Below are 25,043 nucleotides of genomic sequence, written 5' to 3'. Positions count from 1 at the left end.
TATTCAAAACTCACCAATCGTCGCAAATAAAGTCATGTGCTCGCTTCTGTTTTTTTTACTATCATCCTAAAAGTCTTCCGTCCACTTTCTGCTATCCCAAAGAGTCATCCGCGCGAGGGCCGGCAAGAGGCGTGATACTGTGCAACAGGCGCATTGCATGGCATTGGTGACATATTCAGGAAATTCCACTTTGATGCCACCCAGGGCTGTTAACCTTTTATTTCATTTCAATACGATGCTTCGAATAATTGGTTCAAAGTGCGCAGCCTTTGCTCTTTTATTTCGTTTTCATCGGAGCAGGTCGGAGCTGGCAGAAGAGTGAGCCCTGTCTGCAGGAGCTCTGATTCCAGAAAGCATATTTTCCCTGTCTTTCTTACCACTCATCTGTGTCTCTTCGCTGACATGAGGGGTTGCTACACTCTGCAGTCTCCCGGCATTTAAAGTCTGCTACCAGCAGAGCACGTTCTGGACTTCACAGCGCCCAGCAAAGTACTAGCCTGCGCCCTCCCCCTACTACAGCAAAAACCTTTTGCATAAGTGTGAACAAAATGCCACGAACCACCCCAGATGGGGCTCGAACCCACAATCCCTGGCTTAGGAGGCCAGTGCCTTATCCATTAGGCCACTGAGGCCACTCGACAGAGAAGGGGAAAGTTCTTTCTTTTCCTCTTCTCTCACTGGAGTCACGGGTACTGGCCCACTGAAAAGGGCAAGTTGGCTCACGTCCAAAGCTGCAGTGTCCCAGCACACGCGGGCAAAAGGCACCTGCTTGCACTCGGCTGGACACTTCCGCTTTATGGGACACACGATGGAAAGTGGACTCAATTCCCAGACCTAACTCTTACCTGTTTGGTATTCTGACGCTCGATTGTAAAATATGGCCAGCTGGTAAAAATGACAAAGGGCACTGCAGCGCTGGTCCTTTGGCTGCAGGTGGCGTGTCAGCGGCCTAAAACAGCAAGAAATAGCGAGAGAAATAAAGTGAGAAGCAAGCACCTTTTCAAATGGGCTCTCGGGTCTATGGGACTGGCGTGCAGCCTCTTGATCACAAGCGCAGGTCCAGCGTGAAAGGGCGTGGGAGTGGAGTCACTCTGCTATTAATACCTGGTTGGCCAATCCTCATTGCAATGGATGGCCATCTGCAGCTTTACTTGTAGCTCCACTGAAGGTATTTTGTTTTGGGCAAAGGGGTGAGATTGTGATTTCCTCTGCGGCAGATGAAGAGAAAGGGCTTTATGCACTACAGGTCCCTGGACAGCCAAGCAAGTGTGAGCCGGAGACTGTGCTTCAGCTCTGAAGCAGTGTATCGAGAGCCTTCGAGGAGGAGGGGAATTAGCTCGGATGGTAGAGCGCTCGCTTAGCATGCGAGAGGTAGCGGGATCGATGCCCGCATTCTCCAGCAAGACGCTTTTTCTTCATTTTCACTATTTTATTCAAAACTCACCAATCGTCGCAAATAAAGTCATGTGCTCGCTTCTGTTTTTTTTACTATCATCCTAAAAGTCTTCCGTCCACTTTCTGCTATCCCAAAGAGTCATCCGCGCGAGGGCCGGCAAGAGGCGTGATACTGTGCAACAGGCGCATTGCATGGCATTGGTGACATATTCAGGAAATTCCACTTTGATGCCACCCAGGGCTGTTAACCTTTTATTTCGTTTCAATACGATGCTTCGAATAATTGGTTCAAAGTGCGCAGCCTTTGCTCTTTTATTTCGTTTTCATCGGAGCAGGTCGGAGCTGGCAGAAGAGTGAGCCCTGTCTGCAGGAGCTCTGATTCCAGAAAGCATATTTTCCCTGTCTTTCTTACCACTCATCTGTGTCTCTTCGCTGACATGAGGGGTTGCTACACTCTGCAGTCTCCCGGCATTTAAAGTCTGCTACCAGCAGAGCACGTTCTGGACTTCACAGCGCCCAGCAAAGTACTAGCCTGCGCCCACCCCCTACTACCGCAAAAACCTTTTGCAGAAGTGTGAACAAAATGCCACGAACCACCCCAGATGGGACTCGAACCCACAATTCCTGGCTTAGGAGGCCAGTGCCTTATCCATTAGGCCACTGGGGCCACTCGACAGAGAAGGGGAAAGTTCTTTCTTTTCCTCTTCTCTCACTGGAGTCACGGGTACTGGCCCACTGAAAAGGGCAAGTTGGCTCACGTCCAAAGCTGCAGTGTCCCAGCACACGCGGGCAAAAGGCACCTGCTTGCACTCGGCTGGACACTTCCGCTTTATGGGACACACGATGGAAAGTGGACTCAATTCCCAGACCTAACTCTTACCTGTTTGGTATTCTGACGCTCGATTGTAAAATATGGCCAGCTGGTAAAAATGACAAAGGGCACTCCAGCGCTGGTCCTTTGGCTGCAGGCGGCGTGTCAGCGGCCTAAAACAGCAAGAAATAGCGAGAGAAATAAAGTGAGAAGCAAGCACCTTTTCAATTGGGCTCTCGGGTCTATGGGACTGGCGTGCAGCCTCTTGATCACAAGCGCAGGTCCAGCGTGAAAGGGCGTGGCAGTGGAGTCACTCTGCTATTAATACCTGGTTGGCCAATCCTCGTTGCAATGGATGGCCATCTGCAGCTTTACTTGTAGCTCCACTGAAGGTATTTTGTTTTGGGCAAAGGGGTGAGATTGTGATTTCCCCTGCGGCAGATGAAGAGAAAGGGCTTTATGCATTACAGGTCCCTGGACAGCCAAGCAAGTGTGAGCCGGAGACTGTGCTTCAGCTCTGAAGCAGTGTATCGAGAGCCTTCGAGGAGGAGGGGAATTAGCTCAGATGGTAGAGCGCTCGCTTAGCATGCGAGAGGTAGCGGGATCGATGCCCGCATTCTCCAGCAAGACGCTTTTTCTTCATTTTCACTATTTTATTCAAAACTCACCAATCGTCGCAAATAAAGTCATGTGCTCGCTTCTGTTTTTTTTACTATCATCCTAAAAGTCTTCCGTCCACTTTCTGCTATCCCAAAGAGTCATCCGCGCGAGGGCCGGCAAGAGGCGTGATACTGTGCAACAGGCGCATTGCATGGCATTGGTGACATATTCAGGAAATTCCACTTTGATGCCACCCAGGGCTGTTAACCTTTTATTTCATTTCAATACGATGCTTCGAATAATTGGTTCAAAGTGCGCAGCCTTTGCTCTTTTATTTCGTTTTCATCGGAGCAGGTCGGAGCTGGCAGAAGAGTGAGCCCTGTCTGCAGGAGCTCTGATTCCAGAAAGCATATTTTCCCTGTCTTTCTTACCACTCATCTGTGTCTCTTCGCTGACATGAGGCGTTGCTACACTCTGCAGTCTCCCGGCATTTAAAGTCTGCTACCAGCAGAGCACGTTCTGGACTTCACAGCGCCCAGCAAAGTACTAGCCTGCGCCCACCCCCTACTACCGCAAAAACCTTTTGCATGCTTTGGCAGAAGTGTGAACAAAATGCCACGAACCACCCCAGATGGGACTCCAACCCACAATCCCTGGCTTAGGAGGCCAGTGCCTTATCCATTAGGCCACTGGGGCCACTCGACAGAGAAGGGGAAAGTTCTTTCTTTTCCTCTTCTCTCACTGGAGTCACGGGTACTGGCCCACTGAAAAGGGCAAGTTGGCTCACGTCCAAAGCTGCAGTGTCCCAGCACACGCGGGCAAAAGGCACCTGCTTGCACTCGGCTGGACACTTCCGCTTTATGGGACACACGATGGAAAGTGGACTCAATTCCCAGACCTAACTCTGACCTGTTTGGTATTCTGACGCTCGATTGTAAAATATGGCCAGCTGGTAAAAATGACAAAGGGCACTCCAGCGCTGGTCCTTTGGCTGCAGGCGGCGTGTCAGCGGCCTAAAACAGCAAGAAATAGCGAGAGAAATAAAGTGAGAAGCAAGCACCTTTTCAATTGGGCTCTCGGGTCTATGGGACTGGCGTGCAGCCTCTTGATCACAAGCGCAGGTCCAGCGTGAAAGGGCGTGGCAGTGGAGTCACTCTGCTATTAATACCTGGTTGGCCAATCCTCGTTGCAATGGATGGCCATCTGCAGCTTTACTTGTAGCTCCACTGAAGGTATTTTGTTTTGGGCAAAGGGGTGAGATTGTGATTTCCCCTGCGGCAGATGAAGAGAAAGGGCTTTATGCACTACAGGTCCCTGGACAGCCAAGCAAGTGTGAGCCGGAGACTGTGCTTCAGCTCTGAAGCAGTGTATCGAGAGCCTTCGATGAGGAGGGGAATTAGCTCAGATGGTAGAGCGCTCGCTTAGCATGCGAGAGGTAGCGGGATCGATGCCCGCATTCTCCAGCAAGACGCTTTTTCTTCATTTTCACTATTTTATTCAAAACTTGCCAATCGTCGCAAATAAAGTCATGTGCTCGCTTCTGTTTTTTTTACTATCATCCTAAAAGTCTTCCGTCCACTTTCTGCTATCCCAAAGAGTCATCCGCGCGAGGGCCGGCAACAGGCGTGATACTGTGCAACAGGCGCATTGCATGGCATTGGTGACATATTCAGGAAATTCCACTTTGATGCCACCCAGGGCTGTTAACCTTTTATTTCAGTTCAATACGATGCTTCGAATAATTGGTTCAAAGTGCGCAGCCTTTGCTCTTTTATTTCGTTTTCATCGGAGCAGGTCGGAGCTGGCAGAAGAGTGAGCCCTGTCTGCAGGAGCTCTGATTCCAGAAAGCATATTTTCCCTGTCTTTCTTACCACTCATCTGTGTCTCTTCGCTGACATGAGGGGTTGCTACACTCTGCAGTCTCCCGGCATTTAAAGTCTGCTACCAGCAGAGCACGTTCTGGACTTCACAGCGCCCAGCAAAGTACTAGCCTGCGCCCTCCCCCTACTACCGCAAAAACCTTTTGCATAAGTGTGAACAAAATGCCACGAACCACCCCAGATGGGGCTCGAACCCACAATCCCTGGCTTAGGAGGCCAGTGCCTTATCCATTAGGCCACTGGGGCCACTCGACAGAGAAGGGGAAAGTTCTTTCTTTTCCTCTTCTCTCACTGGAGTCACGGGTACTGGCCCACTGAAAAGGGCAAGTTGGCTCACGTCCAAAGCTGCAGTGTCCCAGCACACGCGGGCAAAAGGCACCTGCTTGCACTCGGCTGGACACTTCCGCTTTATGGGACACACGATGGAAAGTGGACTCAATTCCCAGACCTAACTCTTACCTGTTTGGTATTCTGACGCTCGATTGTAAAATATGGCCAGCTGGTAAAAATGACAAAGGGCACTCCAGCGCTGGTCCTTTGGCTGCAGGCGGCGTGTCAGCGGCCTAAAACAGCAAGAAATAGCGAGAGAAATAAAGTGAGAAGCAAGCACCTTTTCAATTGGGCTCTCGGGTCTATGGGACTGGCGTGCAGCCTCTTGATCACAAGCGCAGGTCCAGCGTGAAAGGGCGTGGGAGTGGAGTCACTCTGCTATTAATACCTGGTTGGCCAATCCTCATTGCAATGGATGGCCATCTGCAGCTTTACTTGTAGCTCCACTGAAGGTATTTTGTTTTGGGCAAAGGGGTGAGATTGTGATTTCCTCTGCGGCAGATGAAGAGAAAGGGCTTTATGCACTACAGGTCCCTGGACAGCCAAGCAAGTGTGAGCCGGAGACTGTGCTTCAGCTCTGAAGCAGTGTATCGAGAGCCTTCGAGAAGGAGGGGAATTAGCTCAGATGGTAGAGCGCTCGCTTAGCATGCGAGAGGTAGCGGGATCGATGCCCGCATTCTCCAGCAAGACGCTTTTTCTTCATTTTCACTATTTTATTCAAAACTCACCAATCGTCGCAAATAAAGTCATGTGCTCGCTTCTGTTTTTTTTACTATCATCCTAAAAGTCTTCCGTCCACTTTCTGCTATCCCAAAGAGTCATCCGCGCGAGGGCCGGCAAGAGGCGTGATACTGTGCAACAGGCGCATTGCATGGCATTGGTGACATATTCAGGAAATTCCACTTTGATGCCACCCAGGGCTGTTAACCTTTTATTTCATTTCAATACGATGCTTCGAATAATTGGTTCAAAGTGCGCAGCCTTTGCTCTTTTATTTCGTTTTCATCGGAGCAGGTCGGAGCTGGCAGAAGAGTGAGCCCTGTCTGCAGGAGCTCTGATTCCAGAAAGCATATTTTCCCTGTCTTTCTTACCACTCATCTGTGTCTCTTCGCTGACATGAGGGGTTGCTACACTCTGCAGTCTCCCGGCATTTAAAGTCTGCTACCAGCAGAGCACGTTCTGGACTTCACAGCGCCCAGCAAAGTACTAGCCTGCGCCCTCCCCCTACTACAGCAAAAACCTTTTGCATAAGTGTGAACAAAATGCCACGAACCACCCCAGATGGGGCTCGAACCCACAATCCCTGGCTTAGGAGGCCAGTGCCTTATCCATTAGGCCACTGAGGCCACTCGACAGAGAAGGGGAAAGTTCTTTCTTTTCCTCTTCTCTCACTGGAGTCACGGGTACTGGCCCACTGAAAAGGGCAAGTTGGCTCACGTCCAAAGCTGCAGTGTCCCAGCACACGCGGGCAAAAGGCACCTGCTTGCACTCGGCTGGACACTTCCGCTTTATGGGACACACGATGGAAAGTGGACTCAATTCCCAGACCTAACTCTTACCTGTTTGGTATTCTGACGCTCGATTGTAAAATATGGCCAGCTGGTAAAAATGACAAAGGGCACTGCAGCGCTGGTCCTTTGGCTGCAGGTGGCGTGTCAGCGGCCTAAAACAGCAAGAAATAGCGAGAGAAATAAAGTGAGAAGCAAGCACCTTTTCAAATGGGCTCTCGGGTCTATGGGACTGGCGTGCAGCCTCTTGATCACAAGCGCAGGTCCAGCGTGAAAGGGCGTGGGAGTGGAGTCACTCTGCTATTAATACCTGGTTGGCCAATCCTCATTGCAATGGATGGCCATCTGCAGCTTTACTTGTAGCTCCACTGAAGGTATTTTGTTTTGGGCAAAGGGGTGAGATTGTGATTTCCTCTGCGGCAGATGAAGAGAAAGGGCTTTATGCACTACAGGTCCCTGGACAGCCAAGCAAGTGTGAGCCGGAGACTGTGCTTCAGCTCTGAAGCAGTGTATCGAGAGCCTTCGAGGAGGAGGGGAATTAGCTCGGATGGTAGAGCGCTCGCTTAGCATGCGAGAGGTAGCGGGATCGATGCCCGCATTCTCCAGCAAGACGCTTTTTCTTCATTTTCACTATTTTATTCAAAACTCACCAATCGTCGCAAATAAAGTCATGTGCTCGCTTCTGTTTTTTTTACTATCATCCTAAAAGTCTTCCGTCCACTTTCTGCTATCCCAAAGAGTCATCCGCGCGAGGGCCGGCAAGAGGCGTGATACTGTGCAACAGGCGCATTGCATGGCATTGGTGACATATTCAGGAAATTCCACTTTGATGCCACCCAGGGCTGTTAACCTTTTATTTCGTTTCAATACGATGCTTCGAATAATTGGTTCAAAGTGCGCAGCCTTTGCTCTTTTATTTCGTTTTCATCGGAGCAGGTCGGAGCTGGCAGAAGAGTGAGCCCTGTCTGCAGGAGCTCTGATTCCAGAAAGCATATTTTCCCTGTCTTTCTTACCACTCATCTGTGTCTCTTCGCTGACATGAGGGGTTGCTACACTCTGCAGTCTCCCGGCATTTAAAGTCTGCTACCAGCAGAGCACGTTCTGGACTTCACAGCGCCCAGCAAAGTACTAGCCTGCGCCCACCCCCTACTACCGCAAAAACCTTTTGCAGAAGTGTGAACAAAATGCCACGAACCACCCCAGATGGGACTCGAACCCACAATTCCTGGCTTAGGAGGCCAGTGCCTTATCCATTAGGCCACTGGGGCCACTCGACAGAGAAGGGGAAAGTTCTTTCTTTTCCTCTTCTCTCACTGGAGTCACGGGTACTGGCCCACTGAAAAGGGCAAGTTGGCTCACGTCCAAAGCTGCAGTGTCCCAGCACACGCGGGCAAAAGGCACCTGCTTGCACTCGGCTGGACACTTCCGCTTTATGGGACACACGATGGAAAGTGGACTCAATTCCCAGACCTAACTCTTACCTGTTTGGTATTCTGACGCTCGATTGTAAAATATGGCCAGCTGGTAAAAATGACAAAGGGCACTCCAGCGCTGGTCCTTTGGCTGCAGGCGGCGTGTCAGCGGCCTAAAACAGCAAGAAATAGCGAGAGAAATAAAGTGAGAAGCAAGCACCTTTTCAATTGGGCTCTCGGGTCTATGGGACTGGCGTGCAGCCTCTTGATCACAAGCGCAGGTCCAGCGTGAAAGGGCGTGGCAGTGGAGTCACTCTGCTATTAATACCTGGTTGGCCAATCCTCGTTGCAATGGATGGCCATCTGCAGCTTTACTTGTAGCTCCACTGAAGGTATTTTGTTTTGGGCAAAGGGGTGAGATTGTGATTTCCCCTGCGGCAGATGAAGAGAAAGGGCTTTATGCATTACAGGTCCCTGGACAGCCAAGCAAGTGTGAGCCGGAGACTGTGCTTCAGCTCTGAAGCAGTGTATCGAGAGCCTTCGAGGAGGAGGGGAATTAGCTCAGATGGTAGAGCGCTCGCTTAGCATGCGAGAGGTAGCGGGATCGATGCCCGCATTCTCCAGCAAGACGCTTTTTCTTCATTTTCACTATTTTATTCAAAACTCGCCAATCGTCGCAAATAAAGTCATGTGCTCGCTTCTGTTTTTTTTACTATCATCCTAAAAGTCTTCCGTCCACTTTCTGCTATCCCAAAGAGTCATCCGCGCGAGGGCCGGCAACAGGCGTGATACTGTGCAACAGGCGCATTGCATGGCATTGGTGACATATTCAGGAAATTCCACTTTGATGCCACCCAGGGCTGTTAACCTTTTATTTCATTTCAATACGATGCTTCGAATAATTGGTTCAAAGTGCGCAGCCTTTGCTCTTTTATTTCGTTTTCATCGGAGCAGGTCGGAGCTGGCAGAAGAGTGAGCCCTGTCTGCAGGAGCTCTGATTCCAGAAAGCATATTTTCCCTGTCTTTCTTACCACTCATCTGTGTCTCTTCGCTGACATGAGGGGTTGCTACACTCTGCAGTCTCCCGGCATTTAAAGTCTGCTACCAGCAGAGCACGTTCTGGACTTCACAGCGCCCAGCAAAGTACTAGCCTGCGCCCACCCCCTACTACCGCAAAAACCTTTTGCATGCTTTGGCAGAAGTGTGAACAAAATGCCACGAACCACCCCAGATGGGACTCGAACCCACAATCCCTGGCTTAGGAGGCCAGTGCCTTATCCATTAGGCCACTGGGGCCACTCGACAGAGAAGGGGAAAGTTCTTTCTTTTCCTCTTCTCTCACTGGAGTCACGGGTACTGGCCCACTGAAAAGGGCAAGTTGGCTCACGTCCAAAGCTGCAGTGTCCCAGCACACGCGGGCAAAAGGCACCTGCTTGCACTCGGCTGGACACTTCCGCTTTATGGGACACACGATGGAAAGTGGACTCAATTCCCAGACCTAACTCTGACCTGTTTGGTATTCTGACGCTCGATTGTAAAATATGGCCAGCTGGTAAAAATGACAAAGGGCACTCCAGCGCTGGTCCTTTGGCTGCAGGCGGCGTGTCAGCGGCCTAAAACAGCAAGAAATAGCGAGAGAAATATAGTGAGAAGCAAGCACCTTTTCAATTGGGCTCTCGGGTCTATGGGACTGGCGTGCAGCCTCTTGATCACAAGCGCAGGTCCAGCGTGAAAGGGCGTGGCAGTGGAGTCACTCTGCTATTAATACCTGGTTGGCCAATCCTCGTTGCAATGGATGGCCATCTGCAGCTTTACTTGTAGCTCCACTGAAGGTATTTTGTTTTGGGCAAAGGGGTGAGATTGTGATTTCCCCTGCGGCAGATGAAGAGAAAGGGCTTTATGCATTACAGGTCCCTGGACAGCCAAGCAAGTGTGAGCCGGAGACTGTGCTTCAGCTCTGAAGCAGTGTATCGAGAGCCTTCGAGGAGGAGGGGAATTAGCTCAGATGGTAGAGCGCTCGCTTAGCATGCGAGAGGTAGCGGGATCGATGCCCGCATTCTCCAGCAAGACGCTTTTTCTTCATTTTCACTATTTTATTCAAAACTCGCCAATCGTCGCAAATAAAGTCATGTGCTCGCTTCTGTTTTTTTTACTATCATCCTAAAAGTCTTCCGTCCACTTTCTGCTATCCCAAAGAGTCATCCGCGCGAGGGCCGGCAACAGGCGTGATACTGTGCAACAGGCGCATTGCATGGCATTGGTGACATATTCAGGAAATTCCACTTTGATGCCACCCAGGGCTGTTAACCTTTTATTTCATTTCAATACGATGCTTAGAATAATTGGTTCAAAGTGCGCAGCCTTTGCTCTTTTATTTCGTTTTCATCGGAGCAGGTCGGAGCTGGCAGAAGAGTGAGCCCTGTCTGCAGGAGCTCTGATTCCAGAAAGCATATTTTCCCTGTCTTTCTTACCACTCATCTGTGTCTCTTCGCTGACATGAGGGGTTGCTACACTCTGCAGTCTCCCGGCATTTAAAGTCTGCTACCAGCAGAGCACGTTCTGGACTTCACAGCGCCCAGCAAAGTACTAGCCTGCGCCCACCCCCTACTACCACAAAAACCTTTTGCATGCTTTGGCAGAAGTGTGAACAAAATGCCACGAACCACCCCAGATGGGACTCGAACCCACAATTCCTGGCTTAGGAGGCCAGTGCCTTATCCATTAGGCCACTGGGGCCACTCTACAGAGAAGGGGAAAGTTCTTTCTTTTCCTCTTCTCTCACTGGAGTCACGGGTACTGGCCCACTGAAAAGGGCAAGTTGGCTCACGTCCAAAGCTGCAGTGTCCCAGCACACGCGGGCAAAAGGCACCTGCTTGCACTCGGCTGGACACTTCCGCTTTATGGGACACACGATGGAAAGTGGACTCAATTCCCAGACCTAACTCTTACCTGTTTGGTATTCTGACGCTCGATTGTAAAATATGGCCAGCTGGTAAAAATGACAAAGGGCACTCCAGCGCTGGTCCTTTGGCTGCAGGCGGCGTGTCAGCGGCCTAAAACAGCAAGAAATAGCGAGAGAAATAAAGTGAGAAGCAAGCACCTTTTCAATTGGGCTCTCGGGTCTATGGGACTGGCGTGCAGCCTCTTGATCACAAGCGCAGGTCCAGCGTGAAAGGGCGTGGCAGTGGAGTCACTCTGCTATTAATACCTGGTTGGCCAATCCTCGTTGCAATGGATGGCCATCTGCAGCTTTACTTGTAGCTCCACTGAAGGTATTTTGTTTTGGGCAAAGGGGTGAGATTGTGATTTCCTCTGCGGCAGATGAAGAGAAAGGGCTTTATGCACTACAGGTCCCTGGACAGCCAAGCAAGTGTGAGCCGGAGACTGTGCTTCAGCTCTGAAGCAGTGTATCGAGAGCCTTCGAGGAGGAGGGGAATTAGCTCAGATGGTAGAGCGCTCGCTTAGCATGCGAGAGGTAGCGGGATCGATGCCCGCATTCTCCAGCAAGACGCTTTTTCTTCATTTTCACTATTTTATTCAAAACTCACCAATCGTCGCAAATAAAGTCATGTGCTCGCTTCTGTTTTTTTTACTATCATCCTAAAAGTCTTCCGTCCACTTTCTGCTATCCCAAAGAGTCATCCGCGCGAGGGCCGGCAACAGGCGTGATACTGTGCAACAGGCGCATTGCATGGCATTGGTGACATATTCAGGAAATTCCACTTTGATGCCACCCAGGGCTGTTAACCTTTTATTTCATTTCAATACGATGCTTCGAATAATTGGTTCAAAGTGCGCAGCCTTTGCTCTTTTATTTCGTTTTCATCGGAGCAGGTCGGAGCTGGCAGAAGAGTGAGCCCTGTCTGCAGGAGCTCTGATTCCAGAAAGCATATTTTCCCTGTCTTTCTTACCACTCATCTGTGTCTCTTCGCTGACATGAGGGGTTGCTACACTCTGCAGTCTCCCGGCATTTAAAGTCTGCTACCAGCAGAGCACGTTCTGGACTTCACAGCGCCCAGCAAAGTACTAGCCTGCGCCCACCCCCTACTACCGCAAAAACCTTTTGCATGCTTTGGCAGAAGTGTGAACAAAATGCCACGAACCACCCCAGATGGGACTCGAACCCACAATCCCTGGCTTAGGAGGCCAGTGCCTTATCCATTAGGCCACTGGGGCCACTCGACAGAGAAGGGGAAAGTTCTTTCTTTTCCTCTTCTCTCACTGGAGTCACGGGTACTGGCCCACTGAAAAGGGCAAGTTGGCTCACGTCCAAAGCTGCAGTGTCCCAGCACACGCGGGCAAAAGGCACCTGCTTGCACTCGGCTGGACACTTCCGCTTTATGGGACACACGATGGAAAGTGGACTCAATTCCCAGACCTAACTCTGACCTGTTTGGTATTCTGACGCTCGATTGTAAAATATGGCCAGCTGGTAAAAATGACAAAGGGCACTCCAGCGCTGGTCCTTTGGCTGCAGGCGGCGTGTCAGCGGCCTAAAACAGCAAGAAATAGCGAGAGAAATATAGTGAGAAGCAAGCACCTTTTCAATTGGGCTCTCGGGTCTATGGGACTGGCGTGCAGCCTCTTGATCACAAGCGCAGGTCCAGCGTGAAAGGGCGTGGCAGTGGAGTCACTCTGCTATTAATACCTGGTTGGCCAATCCTCGTTGCAATGGATGGCCATCTGCAGCTTTACTTGTAGCTCCACTGAAGGTATTTTGTTTTGGGCAAAGGGGTGAGATTGTGATTTCCCCTGCGGCAGATGAAGAGAAAGGGCTTTATGCATTACAGGTCCCTGGACAGCCAAGCAAGTGTGAGCCGGAGACTGTGCTTCAGCTCTGAAGCAGTGTATCGAGAGCCTTCGAGGAGGAGGGGAATTAGCTCAGATGGTAGAGCGCTCGCTTAGCATGCGAGAGGTAGCGGGATCGATGCCCGCATTCTCCAGCAAGACGCTTTTTCTTCATTTTCACTATTTTATTCAAAACTCGCCAATCGTCGCAAATAAAGTCATGTGCTCGCTTCTGTTTTTTTTACTATCATCCTAAAAGTCTTCCGTCCACTTTCTGCTATCCCAAAGAGTCATCCGCGCGAGGGCCGGCAACAGGCGTGATACTGTGCAACAGGCGCATTGCATGGCATTGGTGACATATTCAGGAAATTCCACTTTGATGCCACCCAGGGCTGTTAACCTTTTATTTCATTTCAATACGATGCTTCGAATAATTGGTTCAAAGTGCGCAGCCTTTGCTCTTTTATTTCGTTTTCATCGGAGCAGGTCGGAGCTGGCAGAAGAGTGAGCCCTGTCTGCAGGAGCTCTGATTCCAGAAAGCATATTTTCCCTGTCTTTCTTACCACTCATCTGTGTCTCTTCGCTGACATGAGGGGTTGCTACACTCTGCAGTCTCCCGGCATTTAAAGTCTGCTACCAGCAGAGCACGTTCTGGACTTCACAGCGCCCAGCAAAGTACTAGCCTGCGCCCACCCCCTACTACCACAAAAACCTTTTGCATGCTTTGGCAGAAGTGTGAACAAAATGCCACGAACCACCCCAGATGGGACTCGAACCCACAATTCCTGGCTTAGGAGGCCAGTGCCTTATCCATTAGGCCACTGGGGTCACTCTACAGAGAAGGGGAAAGTTCTTTCTTTTCCTCTTCTCTCACTGGAGTCACGGGTACTGGCCCACTGAAAAGGGCAAGTTGGCTCACGTCCAAAGCTGCAGTGTCCCAGCACACGCGGGCAAAAGGCACCTGCTTGCACTCGGCTGGACACTTCCGCTTTATGGGACACACGATGGAAAGTGGACTCAATTCCCAGACCTAACTCTTACCTGTTTGGTATTCTGACGCTCGATTGTAAAATATGGCCAGCTGGTAAAAATGACAAAGGGCACTCCAGCGCTGGTCCTTTGGCTGCAGGCGGCGTGTCAGCGGCCTAAAACAGCAAGAAATAGCGAGAGAAATAAAGTGAGAAGCAAGCACCTTTTCAATTGGGCTCTCGGGTCTATGGGACTGGCGTGCAGCCTCTTGATCACAAGCGCAGGTCCAGCGTGAAAGGGCGTGGCAGTGGAGTCACTCTGCTATTAATACCTGGTTGGCCAATCCTCGTTGCAATGGATGGCCATCTGCAGCTTTACTTGTAGCTCCACTGAAGGTATTTTGTTTTGGGCAAAGGGGTGAGATTGTGATTTCCTCTGCGGCAGATGAAGAGAAAGGGCTTTATGCACTACAGGTCCCTGGACAGCCAAGCAAGTGTGAGCCGGAGACTGTGCTTCAGCTCTGAAGCAGTGTATCGAGAGCCTTCGAGGAGGAGGGGAATTAGCTCAGATGGTAGAGCGCTCGCTTAGCATGCGAGAGGTAGCGGGATCGATGCCCGCATTCTCCAGCAAGACGCTTTTTCTTCATTTTCACTATTTTATTCAAAACTCACCAATCGTCGCAAATAAAGTCATGTGCTCGCTTCTGTTTTTTTTACTATCATCCTAAAAGTCTTCCGTCCACTTTCTGCTATCCCAAAGAGTCATCCGCGCGAGGGCCGGCAACAGGCGTGATACTGTGCAACAGGCGCATTGCATGGCATTGGTGACATATTCAGGAAATTCCACTTTGATGCCACCCAGGGCTGTTAACCTTTTATTTCATTTCAATACGATGCTTCGAATAATTGGTTCAAAGTGCGCAGCCTTTGCTCTTTTATTTCGTTTTCATCGGAGCAGGTCGGAGCTGGCAGAAGAGTGAGCCCTGTCTGCAGGAGCTCTGATTCCAGAAAGCATATTTTCCCTGTCTTTCTTACCACTCATCTGTGTCTCTTCGCTGACATGAGGGGTTGCTACACTCTGCAGTCTCCCGGCATTTAAAGTCTGCTACCAGCAGAGCACGTTCTGGACTTCACAGCGCCCAGCAAAGTACTAGCCTGCGCCCACCCCCTACTACCGCAAAAACCTTTTGCATGCTTTGGCAGAAGTGTGAACAAAATGCCACGAACCACCCCAGATGGGACTCGAACCCACAATCCCTGGCTTAGGAGGCCAGTGCCTTATCCATTAGGCCACTGGGGCCACTCGACAGAGAAGGGGAAAGTTCTTTCTTTTCCTCTTCTCTCACCGGAGTCTCAGGTACTGGCCCACTGAAAAGGGCAAGTTGGCTCACGTCCAAAGCTGCAGTGTCCCAGCACACGCGGGCAAAAGGCACCTGCTTGCACTCGGCTGGACACTTCCGCTTTATGGGACACACGATGGAAAGTGGACTCAATTCCCAGACCTAACTCTTACCTGTTTGGTATTCTGACGCTCGATTGTAAAATATGGCCAGCTGGTAAAAATGACAAAGGGCACTCCAGCGCTGGTCCTTTGGCTGCAGGCGGCGTGTCAGCGGCCTAAAACAGCAAGAAATAGCGAGCGAAATAAAGTGAGAAGCAAGCACCTTTTCAATTGGGCTCTCGGGTCTATGGGACTGGCGTGCAGCCTCTTGATCACAAGCGCAGGTCCAGCGTGAAAGGGCGTGGCAGTGGAGTCACTCTGCTATTAATACCTGGTTGGCCAATCCTCGTTGCAATGGATGGCCATCTGCAGCTTTACTTGTAGCTCCACTGAAGGTATTTTGTTTTGGGCAAAGGGGTGAGATTGTGATTTCCCCTGCGGCAGATGAAGAGAAAGGGCTTTATGCACTACAGGTCCCTGGACAGCCAAGCAAGTGTGAGCCCGAGACTGTGCTTCAGCTCTGAAGCAGTGTATCGAGAGCCTTCGAGGAGGAGGGGAATTAGCTCAGATGGTAGAGCGCTCGCTTAGCATGCGCGAGGTAGCGGGATCGATGCCCGCATTCTCCAGCAAGACGCTTTTTCTTCATTTTCACTATTTTATTCAAAACTCGCCAATCGTCGCAAATAAAGTCATGTGCTCGCTTCTGTTTTTTTTACTATCATCCTAAAAGTCTTCCGTCCACTTTCTGCTATCCCAAAGAGTCATCCGCGCGAGGGCCGGCAACAGGCGTGATACTGTGCAACAGGCGCATTGCATGGCATTGGTGACATATTCAGGAAATTCCACTTTGATGCCACCCAGGGCTGTTAACCTTTTATTTCATTTCAATACGATGCTTCGAATAATTGGTTCAAAGTGCGCAGCCTTTGCTCTTTTATTTCGTTTTCATCGGAGCAGGTCGGAGCTGGCAGAAGAGTGAGCCCTGTCTGCAGGAGCTCTGATTCCAGAAAGCATATTTTCCCTGTCTTTCTTACCACTCATCTGTGTCTCTTCGCTGACATGAGGGGTTGCTACACTCTGCAGTCTCCCGGCATTTAAAGTCTGCTACCAGCAGAGCACGTTCTGGACTTCACAGCGCCCAGCAAAGTACTAGCCTGCGCCCTCCCCCTACTACAGCAAAAACCTTTTGCATAAGTGTGAACAAAATGCCACAAACCACCCCAGATGGGGCTCGAACCCACAATCCCTGGCTTAGGAGGCCAGTGCCTTATCCATTAGGCCGCTGGGGCCACTCGACAGAGAAGGGGAAAGTTCTTTCTTTTCCTCTTCTCTCACTGGAGTCACGGGTACTGGCCCACTGAAAAGGGCAAGTTGGCTCACGTCCAAAGCTGCAGTGTCCCAGCACACGCGGGCAAAAGGCACCTGCTTGCACTCGGCTGGACACTTCCGCTTTATGGGACACACGATGGAAAGTGGACTCAATTCCCAGACCTAACTCTTACCTGTTTGGTATTCTGACGCTCGATTGTAAAATATGGCCAGCTGGTAAAAATGACAAAGGGCACTCCAGCGCTGGTCCTTTGGCTGCAGGCGGCGTGTCAGCGGCCTAAAACAGCAAGAAATAGCGAGAGAAATAAAGTGAGAAGCAAGCACCTTTTCAATTGGGCTCTCGGGTCTATGGGACTGGCGTGCAGCCTCTTGATCACAAGCGCAGGTCCAGCGTGAAAGGGCGTGGGAGTGGAGTCACTCTGCTATTAATACCTGGTTGGCCAATCCTCATTGCAATGGATGGCCATCTGCAGCTTTACTTGTAGCTCCACTGAAGGTATTTTGTTTTGGCAAAGGGGTGAGATTGTGATTTCCCCTGCGGCAGATGAAGAGAAAGGGCTTTATGCATTACAGGTCCCTGGACAGCCAAGCAAGTGTGAGCCGGAGACTGTGCTTCAGCTCTGAAGCAGTGTATCGAGAGCCTTCGAGGAGGAGGGGAATTAGCTCAGATGGTAGAGCGCTCGCTTAGCATGCGAGAGGTAGCGGGATCGATGCCCGCATTCTCCAGCAAGACGCTTTTTCTTCATTTTCACTATTTTATTCAAAACTCGCCAATCGTCGCAAATAAAGTCATGTGCTCGCTTCTGTTTTTTTTACTATCATCCTAAAAGTCTTCCGTCCACTTTCTGCTATCCCAAAGAGTCATCCGCGCGAGGGCCGGCAACAGGCGTGATACTGTGCAACAGGCGCATTGCATGGCATTGGTGACATATTCAGGAAATTCCACTTTGATGCCACCCAGGGCTGTTAACCTTTTATTTCATTTCAATACGATGCTTCGAATAATTGGTTCAAAGTGCGCAGCCTTTGCTCTTTTATTTCGTTTTCATCGGAGCAGGTCGGAGCTGGCAGAAGAGTGAGCCCTGTCTGCAGGAGCTCTGATTCCAGAAAGCATATTTTCCCTGTCTTTCTTACCACTCATCTGTGTCTCTTCGCTGACATGAGGGGTTGCTACACTCTGCAGTCTCCCGGCATTTAAAGTCTGCTACCAGCAGAGCACGTTCTGGACTTCACAGCGCCCAGCAAAGTACTAGCCTGCGCCCACCCCCTACTACCGCAAAAACCTTTTGCATGCTTTGGCAGAAGTGTGAACAAAATGCCACGAACCACCCCAGATGGGACTCGAACCCACAATTCCTGGCTTAGGAGGCCAGTGCCTTATCCATTAGGCCACTGGGGCCACTCTACAGAGAAGGGGAAAGTTCTTTCTTTTCCTCTTCTCTCACTGGAGTCACGGGTACTGGCCCACTGAAAAGGGCAAGTTGGCTCACGTCCAAAGCTGCAGTGTCCCAGCACACGCGGGCAAAAGGCACCTGCTTGCACTCGGCTGGACACTTCCGCTTTATGGGACACACGATGGAAAGTGGACTCAATTCCCAGACCTAACTCTTACCTGTTTGGTATTCTGACGCTCGATTGTAAAATATGGCCAGCTGGTAAAAATGACAAAGGGCACTGCAGCGCTGGTCCTTTGACTGCAGGCGGCGTGTCAGCGGCCTAAAACAGCAAGAAATAGCGAGAGAAATAAAGTGAGAAGCAAGCACCTTTTCAATTGGGCTCTCGGGTCTATGGGACTGGCGTGCAGCCTCTTGATCACAAGCGCAGGTCCAGCGTGAAAGGGCGTGGGAGTGGAGTCACTCTGCTATTAATACCTGGTTGGCCAATCCTCATTGCAATGGATGGCCATCTGCAGCTTTACTTGTAGCTCCACTGAAGGTATTTTGTTTTGGGCAAAGGGGTGAGATTGTGATTTCCTCTGCGGCAGATGAAGAGAAAGGGCTTTATGCACTACAGGTCCCTGGACAGCCAAGCAAGTGTGAGCCGGAGACTGTGCTTCAGCTCTGAAGCAGTGTATCGAGAGCCTTCGAGGAGGAGGGGAATTAGCTCAGATGGTAGAGCGCTCGCTTAGCATGCGAGAGGTAGCGGGATCGATGCCCGCATTCTCCAGCAAGACGCTTTTTCTTCATTTTCACTATTTTATTCAAAACTCACCAATCGTCGCAAATAAAGTCATGTGCTCGCTTCTGTTTTTTTTACTATCATCCTAAAAGTCTTCCGTCATGGTCGGCCACCAGGGGGCGCGCGGATGAGTCGCCTCTCCGTGTGAGCGCTCTACACAGGGTCCGGAAAGTGGCAGTGAGCCCCCACTTCGAGACCCCCCCCAGAGCTGATTTTTGACCAAGAGACGTGGGAAGGTGTCCCCCCCACCTGAGAGAAAACCCGGAGAAAATCGGAAGCGGCATCGTGGTGAAATTAACGCCGGCGCTTTGAGGCCTTCGGCGCGGCGTGAGTTCCGCGGAACTCCCAACCCGGGCCTGCGTATACGCGGGAAGTGCCGCCCTCTGAGTCTGATCCGGCGCACTTCTCGGTCCTCCGCGTGGAACCGGCTGCGCACCTCTGCCAAGGGCGGTTGATACCCCCACCGCGACACGGTAGGCGGACCCCTCACCCCCCCTGCAAAGCTCAGGAGGCCCTGGTGGCTTGGTCCTTCACGTCCCCCGCGTTGGCGGGTGCTAACGTCGCTTCACGACCCGGATGCTGTGGGAGGCCTCCCTTTATGGACCCTAAAACCAGGCTAGCGAAATATACGTTTTCACCAATTGCCAGATCCCCAGGGCCCTCCTTGATTTCTATAATGTCGACTGCAGGATCCGAGGCCACCGCGACCAAGGCGGATGTTGCTGATTTGCTTGCCGAAATGAGGGGCATGCGAGCAGATATTGGCAATAGGATAGACAAGATCACGCAGAGGATCGACAAAATGGACGATAGGCTCGAACAGGTTGAGCACAACCAAACATCTCTGAATGTGCTGGAAGCACAGATGGATCACCGAATCGCAGATATATCGGACAGAGAGAATGAACTGCGCCTTAAGGTCGATGACCTCGAGAACAGGGAGCGCCGGAACAATATCCGAATATTTGGTCTTCCTGAGAAAGAGGGCGAAACCGAAATGGACCTGAAGCAATCGTTGCATGCCATCCTGAAGCTCCTATACAACGATGACTCAATTGACGCGCCTAAAATTGACCGCATCCATAGGGCCGGAGGTAGACCGGGGGCCCCGAGATCGGTCCTGGCCCGATTCCATAACTATGCGGACAGAGCGCGAATCTTGGACAAGGCCAGAAGCGCCCCACAGCTGTCCTTGGAGAACTCCGTCATTTCACTTTTTCAGGATTTGTCATCCCTCACGTTGGCGATGAGGAAAAAGTGCTCTCCGATCACGAAAATGTTGAAAGACAAGGGCGTCAGGTATCGCTGGGGGTATCCATTTTCCCTCACTTTCGAATGGGAAGGCTCGACAATGAGACTTGTCTCGGAGAAAGACATTGCTGACTGTACGACGGATCTGCTGGGTGCGCCGGAGGGTGCTCCCTCTCATGAGGATCAAGGATCATCTGGTGGTGAATGGAAAGTCAAGGCTTCGCGGCGAAGAAGGATTCCAGGCTCTAGAAAATACAGAAAAATGAACACCTCCCAAGATATGGAACATTGACAGGGTGCCTGAGGTACTTTGACATACTATTTGGTTAGAGGTAAACTGGGAAAATTACTCCACCACGGAGGTTACGAACTCTCATGTGCGAGTCGACCTCCCTATATGTGACTGACTGTGAAAGGTCGCCTCCTCCAAGTGTGAGGTATTGTTAGCTCGATGTCTCGCAGATGTTAGAAATGTGATAAGGCATAATATCTCTGCTCCGCTAGCTCCTGGGGGAGGGTAAATGTCTCTGTTACTGAATTATTGTTATCGTTAAGTGCACACAAAAGTTGGGGGCTCACTGATATATATTATCCTATTATGATAGGACCGCCTGTTTTGCGGTCTTCACGGGTGGTCCGAGTTCGGCTGGGTGATGTCAACCTGGGCGAATCGGGCGCCGAATGTGTTGGGGACGGGGAGGGGGGTGGGGGAGGGGGTGGTTGGGGAACACACTTCTCACACTGATTTTGACACGACGTACACGCAGACACACCTTGCGCACACCGAGGCCCACGATATGCTCCAGACGAGTTGGTCGTCGGTCTCCATGGGATTCTCTGGGAACCAATCCCATCACGACGACCCATGCATAGCGATGGCCGACAGGAAATGTGCCGTGGCACAGAGGGAATGGCCGCCCACGATCAACAATTACACTCAAGATGGCACTCACACCCCGTAGGGACACATTACGCATTTGCACACTCAACGTCAAAGGCTTGAACTCTCCCACAAAACGGTCGATGGTGGCCAGGGAATTTAGAAGGTCGAATGTAGACATCTTGTTCCTTCAAGAAACGAGATATCGGAAGGGAGAGGAGAAAGCCATCCCATCACGTGATATCGGGCTCACCTACTGGAGCTCGGGTATACTCAAAAAGGCAGGGGTGGGAATTCTGGTTCGTAAATGCCTCCGAATGACAACCCTTGACATATGGACGGACAATGAGGGGAGGGCGATCACGGTTGTGGGCAATATAAGGGGCACGACGATTACTCTGGCCACACTCTATGCACCCAATCAAGGGCAAAATCGCTTTCTCCATAGAATCTCTGAAAAAGTCTTCAATATGGCTAAGGGATACACGGTCCTGGGCGGAGACTTTAACATATGGATGGATAGCTCTATTGACAGACAGACCAGGGCTGATGCTTTAGACCCTCCCAACACTCGAACTGAGGCTGAAATTAAGTCTACCCTTGATCTTTATGGCCTTGTAGACAGCTGGCGACATCTACACCCGTCGGAAAAAGGCTTTACCTTTCACTCCCTCCCCCACGACACACTCACACGCATCGATTATATCTTTCTCTCTAACGATCTTCTACGTGTACTGCAAGCTGCCACTATATACCCCTCCGCTTGGTCAGACCACGACATGGTCACAGTTGACATATCCTGGGGTGAGCTGTCGCCGCGCAACACAAAATGGAGGTGTAATGACTCCCTCTGGGCCGACCCGGTCTTTAGAGAGACCTTTGAGATAGAGATTGAGCAATTCTTTCCGACTAATGATACTGGGGAAGTAGGGAAGGTAGCTGTATGGGAAGCAGCCAAGGCTACTTGGAGGGGTATCCTTATAGGGGAGGGGGCCCGAAAGAAAAGGGAACGTACAATATTAGAAAGGGGCATCAGGGAGAAGCTTGCTGTGGCACAGAATCTGGCGCAGACCACCCCGGCTGATAGACCAAAGTACTTAGCTGAAACTAAGCAACTTAGAGAAGAATTGAGGATTCTTATTGCTGGCAAAACGGCCCAGACCTTGCAATACCTTAAACAGAAATACTATGAGAAGGGGGACAAGGCAGATGCTCTCTTGGCGGCCCGCCTCCGTGCGCAGAGAGCAGAGAGATGGGTCGACCAAATTGAGAGGAATGATGGCACCCTGATAGATACAACGGTCACATCCCCGAAGGACATACAGGAGGCATTTGCCTACTTCTATGAGGACCTATATATGTGTGACCCCCCTCCCCCTGTGGGGAGCGTGGATGCATATCTTGTGGGGGCGCGTCTCCCCGCCCTCACGGGCGCGGAGGCCGAATCTCTAGACGCTCCGGTCACTGGGGAAGAGGTGGAAAGTGCCATCAAGAGGCTGAAAATAGGGAAGGCCCCGGGGGAAGATGGATTTACACCGGGTTTCTATAAAGCATTCTCCACCCTCCTTGCACCCTTCCTAGCATCCTTGTTTAATCACATTCTTGACACTGGGCAGGCCCCTCCGTCCTTTTCTCGGGCCCTATTGGCTGTAATTCCCAAGGAAGGCCGAGACCCTAAACACTGTAGCTCTTATCGGCCCATCTCACTTCTTAACATCGACGCCAAGGTGTATGCTAGGGTCATCGCGGCTCGGCTCGAAACATATCTCCCTAGACTGGTGCACTCTGACCAGGTTGGCTTTGTTCTAGGCAGGCAGGGCGCAGATACCATGCGAAAAACACTCCACTTATTATACGAGGCACAGGGAATGGAGGGGGACCCATTGCTCTTATCACTTGATGCTGAGAAAGCTTTTGATAGGGTGTCCTGGGACTTTCTAGAAAGAGTATTGGTCTCATATGGGTTGGGATCCAGACTCTGCCGTGCCATTAGAGCATTGTATGCCTCCCCTACGACATCGGTGGCGGTGAATGGGGGATACTCACGTTGGTTCCCCCTTGAAAGAGGTACGAGACAAGGCTGTCCACTGTCGGCGATATTGTTCGTCATGTCCCTTGAACCGCTGGCGCAGAAACTAAGAAATGACGGTAGAGTCAAGGGCATCACGGTGGGAGAAAGAGAGTACAAACTGGGGCTATATGCGGATGACATCTTGCTTCATTTGACCGACCCCTTGGCCTCAATCCCAGCTGCGCTTGAAATAATTGAGGAATACGGCGCGCTGGCCGGCCTAAAAATCAATACGGAGAAATCAGTCCTCCTCCCGATTGATAAGAGTAGAGATTCTGAGATCGCACGCTTTGCCCCGTTGGGAGTCCAAGTCAGCCTCACTACCCTCCGTTACTTGGGCGTTAATGTTACCCGTGACTTCGATTCCCTATATGGTGCTAACTTCCCCCCACTGCTACTTGCCTTACAGAAAGATAGCCAACGGTGGTCTAAACTCACAATCTCCTGGATGGGTCGTTTAAATGCCATAAAGATGGTCTTTCTCCCCAAGATATTATATTTGTTCCAGATGCTCCCCGTTAGGTTGCCCCCGGAATATTTCGTAGATGTGCGAAAAATGTTTTTGTCCTTCTTGTGGCAGGGCCAAAGACCCAGAATCCCAAGACCCTTACTCCAGCTCCGCAAAGACAACGCGGGAGTAGGCCTCCCGGACATGGAAACATACTACAGGGCGGCGCAACTTAGAGTCCTTGTCCCACACTTTAGGCAACGCTCGGAACCCCAGTGGATAGCCTTAGATAATTACCACCTTCGTCCCTTTATTGTGCCTGAATGGTTATGGGTCCCCAGATCCCAGTTACGTGAAAGTGTTAGATCTCACCCTATCCTAGGTACATTATGGGCTATTTGGAGACCAGGCAAGAAAATGGTTGGAGTCACGACGTGGCCATCCCCCCTGGGTCACCTTTGGTCTCCAGGGATCCGTGACGCCATACCGGAACCGGGAAGCTACGAAACATGGTACCAGGCGGGGCTGGAAAGAGCAGGCCAATTATGGCGTGGGGGAACCTTCGTAACTATACAAGAGCTCCAGGAAGCGCTTGGCATAGGAGCACTCTCGGTCTTCCTCTATCTGAGACTCAAAGGGGTGATGACAAGGCCTGTATGGAAAGACCAGCTGCAGAGGGACCTTACCCCTTTTGAGGCGATCCTTGATCGATGTACAGGCTCCAGTGGTCTGATCAGTGCTATGTATTCGGCCATGATCGAGACTGACATCTCCCCTTCTTTGGTGCTCAAGGGCAGATGGGAGGCGGATATGGGCAGACAGATCTCCGAAAAGCTGTGGCTACACATCTGCAGACGCACTGCGAAGTCCTCAATATCCTGCCAATACAAATTGCATGCTATAAAACTTTTGTATAGATGGCAGTATGACCCGATCAGGCTCGCCAAAATGTACCAAGGTGTTAGTCCATACTGTTGGAGGGGTTGTGGGGAGCGGGCTGGCTACTGGCATATGTGGTGGGGGTGTACCATGGTCCAGACTTACTGGTCGGAGGTTCTTAGCTGGATCAGGGACCTGGATGATGAAGAGAGGGTGAAGCAACCAATGTTTGTCCTCTTCGGTCTGATCGAAACAGGAGACGACGTTGTGAAAGCGCCTAGGATGGTACAGGGCCTCCTGATGGCTGCGCGAGCTTGCCTCACCATGGTTTGGAAGCGGCCCAAGCTCCCTAGTAAAACCGAATGGCTTGGGGTGGCACAGAATCTCTACAGAATGGACTGCCTGACCGCTACGTTACGCGGAGATCGTACTAATGTTGAAAGTGCCTGGTCTGAGTTTAGAGCCAAGCATGCCCCGTAAAGACAAAGTGTGCAATACATTGTTGTGATTTGTGCCAATAATAGTAACAAATGAAGATTTTTGTTGTGGCGGCTCTCTGAGTTGCGTTATGTGTAATGGTCGGTCATCATACTCATATTCGAAGTTCTCTGGTGTTGTCTCGCTGTGCAAGGAGGTTTCCCAACCATTTATTTGGAGATATTAGAGAAGGGGGGGGAGGGGGGAGGGGGAGGGGTGCGACTGGGCGTTGTTGTTCTTGTTCACTATACTGTTCACTTTTCAGGAAATACTGTACAGGATTTATGTTGATGATACTTCTCTCTTGTGCTCTTTCTACTTATACACTGAAATTTCTTCATCGCAATGTAAGTGAATGTTCAACTTGTATAAACTCAATAAACTTTGAATTTAAAAA

The 25,043-nt window shown here is 50.8% G+C and overlaps 24 non-coding genes across 24 annotated transcripts; 11 read left to right on the top strand and 13 right to left on the bottom strand.

Moving 5' to 3' along the window:
- Nucleotides 1-559: 559 nt before the first annotated feature.
- Nucleotides 560-632, bottom strand: TRNAR-CCU (transfer RNA arginine (anticodon CCU)). The gene has a single exon. It is a non-coding gene; the product is annotated as a tRNA-Arg (tRNA).
- A 1,357-nt stretch (nucleotides 633-1,989) lies between these two features.
- On the bottom strand, nucleotides 1,990-2,062 carry TRNAR-CCU (transfer RNA arginine (anticodon CCU)). The gene has a single exon. It is a non-coding gene; the product is annotated as a tRNA-Arg (tRNA).
- Nucleotides 2,063-2,756: 694 nt separating this feature from the next.
- On the top strand, nucleotides 2,757-2,829 carry TRNAA-AGC (transfer RNA alanine (anticodon AGC)). The gene has a single exon. It is a non-coding gene; the product is annotated as a tRNA-Ala (tRNA).
- Nucleotides 2,830-3,429: 600 nt separating this feature from the next.
- TRNAR-CCU (transfer RNA arginine (anticodon CCU)) lies at nucleotides 3,430-3,502 on the bottom strand. Its single transcript has one exon. It is a non-coding gene; the product is annotated as a tRNA-Arg (tRNA).
- Nucleotides 3,503-4,196: 694 nt separating this feature from the next.
- TRNAA-AGC (transfer RNA alanine (anticodon AGC)) lies at nucleotides 4,197-4,269 on the top strand. The gene has a single exon. It is a non-coding gene; the product is annotated as a tRNA-Ala (tRNA).
- A 590-nt stretch (nucleotides 4,270-4,859) lies between these two features.
- TRNAR-CCU (transfer RNA arginine (anticodon CCU)) lies at nucleotides 4,860-4,932 on the bottom strand. The gene has a single exon. It is a non-coding gene; the product is annotated as a tRNA-Arg (tRNA).
- Nucleotides 4,933-5,626: 694 nt separating this feature from the next.
- On the top strand, nucleotides 5,627-5,699 carry TRNAA-AGC (transfer RNA alanine (anticodon AGC)). The gene has a single exon. It is a non-coding gene; the product is annotated as a tRNA-Ala (tRNA).
- Nucleotides 5,700-6,289: 590 nt separating this feature from the next.
- On the bottom strand, nucleotides 6,290-6,362 carry TRNAR-CCU (transfer RNA arginine (anticodon CCU)). The gene has a single exon. It is a non-coding gene; the product is annotated as a tRNA-Arg (tRNA).
- Nucleotides 6,363-7,719: 1,357 nt separating this feature from the next.
- On the bottom strand, nucleotides 7,720-7,792 carry TRNAR-CCU (transfer RNA arginine (anticodon CCU)). Its single transcript has one exon. It is a non-coding gene; the product is annotated as a tRNA-Arg (tRNA).
- A 694-nt stretch (nucleotides 7,793-8,486) lies between these two features.
- TRNAA-AGC (transfer RNA alanine (anticodon AGC)) lies at nucleotides 8,487-8,559 on the top strand. The gene has a single exon. It is a non-coding gene; the product is annotated as a tRNA-Ala (tRNA).
- A 600-nt stretch (nucleotides 8,560-9,159) lies between these two features.
- TRNAR-CCU (transfer RNA arginine (anticodon CCU)) lies at nucleotides 9,160-9,232 on the bottom strand. Its single transcript has one exon. It is a non-coding gene; the product is annotated as a tRNA-Arg (tRNA).
- A 694-nt stretch (nucleotides 9,233-9,926) lies between these two features.
- TRNAA-AGC (transfer RNA alanine (anticodon AGC)) lies at nucleotides 9,927-9,999 on the top strand. Its single transcript has one exon. It is a non-coding gene; the product is annotated as a tRNA-Ala (tRNA).
- A 600-nt stretch (nucleotides 10,000-10,599) lies between these two features.
- On the bottom strand, nucleotides 10,600-10,672 carry TRNAR-CCU (transfer RNA arginine (anticodon CCU)). Its single transcript has one exon. It is a non-coding gene; the product is annotated as a tRNA-Arg (tRNA).
- Nucleotides 10,673-11,366: 694 nt separating this feature from the next.
- On the top strand, nucleotides 11,367-11,439 carry TRNAA-AGC (transfer RNA alanine (anticodon AGC)). Its single transcript has one exon. It is a non-coding gene; the product is annotated as a tRNA-Ala (tRNA).
- A 600-nt stretch (nucleotides 11,440-12,039) lies between these two features.
- Nucleotides 12,040-12,112, bottom strand: TRNAR-CCU (transfer RNA arginine (anticodon CCU)). The gene has a single exon. It is a non-coding gene; the product is annotated as a tRNA-Arg (tRNA).
- Nucleotides 12,113-12,806: 694 nt separating this feature from the next.
- Nucleotides 12,807-12,879, top strand: TRNAA-AGC (transfer RNA alanine (anticodon AGC)). Its single transcript has one exon. It is a non-coding gene; the product is annotated as a tRNA-Ala (tRNA).
- Nucleotides 12,880-13,479: 600 nt separating this feature from the next.
- On the bottom strand, nucleotides 13,480-13,552 carry TRNAR-CCU (transfer RNA arginine (anticodon CCU)). Its single transcript has one exon. It is a non-coding gene; the product is annotated as a tRNA-Arg (tRNA).
- Nucleotides 13,553-14,246: 694 nt separating this feature from the next.
- On the top strand, nucleotides 14,247-14,319 carry TRNAA-AGC (transfer RNA alanine (anticodon AGC)). The gene has a single exon. It is a non-coding gene; the product is annotated as a tRNA-Ala (tRNA).
- Nucleotides 14,320-14,919: 600 nt separating this feature from the next.
- On the bottom strand, nucleotides 14,920-14,992 carry TRNAR-CCU (transfer RNA arginine (anticodon CCU)). Its single transcript has one exon. It is a non-coding gene; the product is annotated as a tRNA-Arg (tRNA).
- Nucleotides 14,993-15,686: 694 nt separating this feature from the next.
- Nucleotides 15,687-15,759, top strand: TRNAA-AGC (transfer RNA alanine (anticodon AGC)). Its single transcript has one exon. It is a non-coding gene; the product is annotated as a tRNA-Ala (tRNA).
- A 590-nt stretch (nucleotides 15,760-16,349) lies between these two features.
- TRNAR-CCU (transfer RNA arginine (anticodon CCU)) lies at nucleotides 16,350-16,422 on the bottom strand. The gene has a single exon. It is a non-coding gene; the product is annotated as a tRNA-Arg (tRNA).
- Nucleotides 16,423-17,115: 693 nt separating this feature from the next.
- Nucleotides 17,116-17,188, top strand: TRNAA-AGC (transfer RNA alanine (anticodon AGC)). The gene has a single exon. It is a non-coding gene; the product is annotated as a tRNA-Ala (tRNA).
- A 600-nt stretch (nucleotides 17,189-17,788) lies between these two features.
- TRNAR-CCU (transfer RNA arginine (anticodon CCU)) lies at nucleotides 17,789-17,861 on the bottom strand. The gene has a single exon. It is a non-coding gene; the product is annotated as a tRNA-Arg (tRNA).
- Nucleotides 17,862-18,555: 694 nt separating this feature from the next.
- TRNAA-AGC (transfer RNA alanine (anticodon AGC)) lies at nucleotides 18,556-18,628 on the top strand. Its single transcript has one exon. It is a non-coding gene; the product is annotated as a tRNA-Ala (tRNA).
- The last annotated feature ends 6,415 nt before the right edge of the window (nucleotides 18,629-25,043 follow it).

This window comes from Ambystoma mexicanum, chromosome 5q (genome assembly GCF_040938575.1).
Source record: "Ambystoma mexicanum isolate Mex_15411 chromosome 5q, UKY_AmexF1_1, whole genome shotgun sequence".
In the NCBI taxonomy this organism is placed as follows: Eukaryota; Metazoa; Chordata; class Amphibia; order Caudata; family Ambystomatidae; genus Ambystoma; species Ambystoma mexicanum.
Note: the sequence above shows the minus strand (reverse complement) of the source record. Positions and strands in the feature narration are given on the sequence as shown.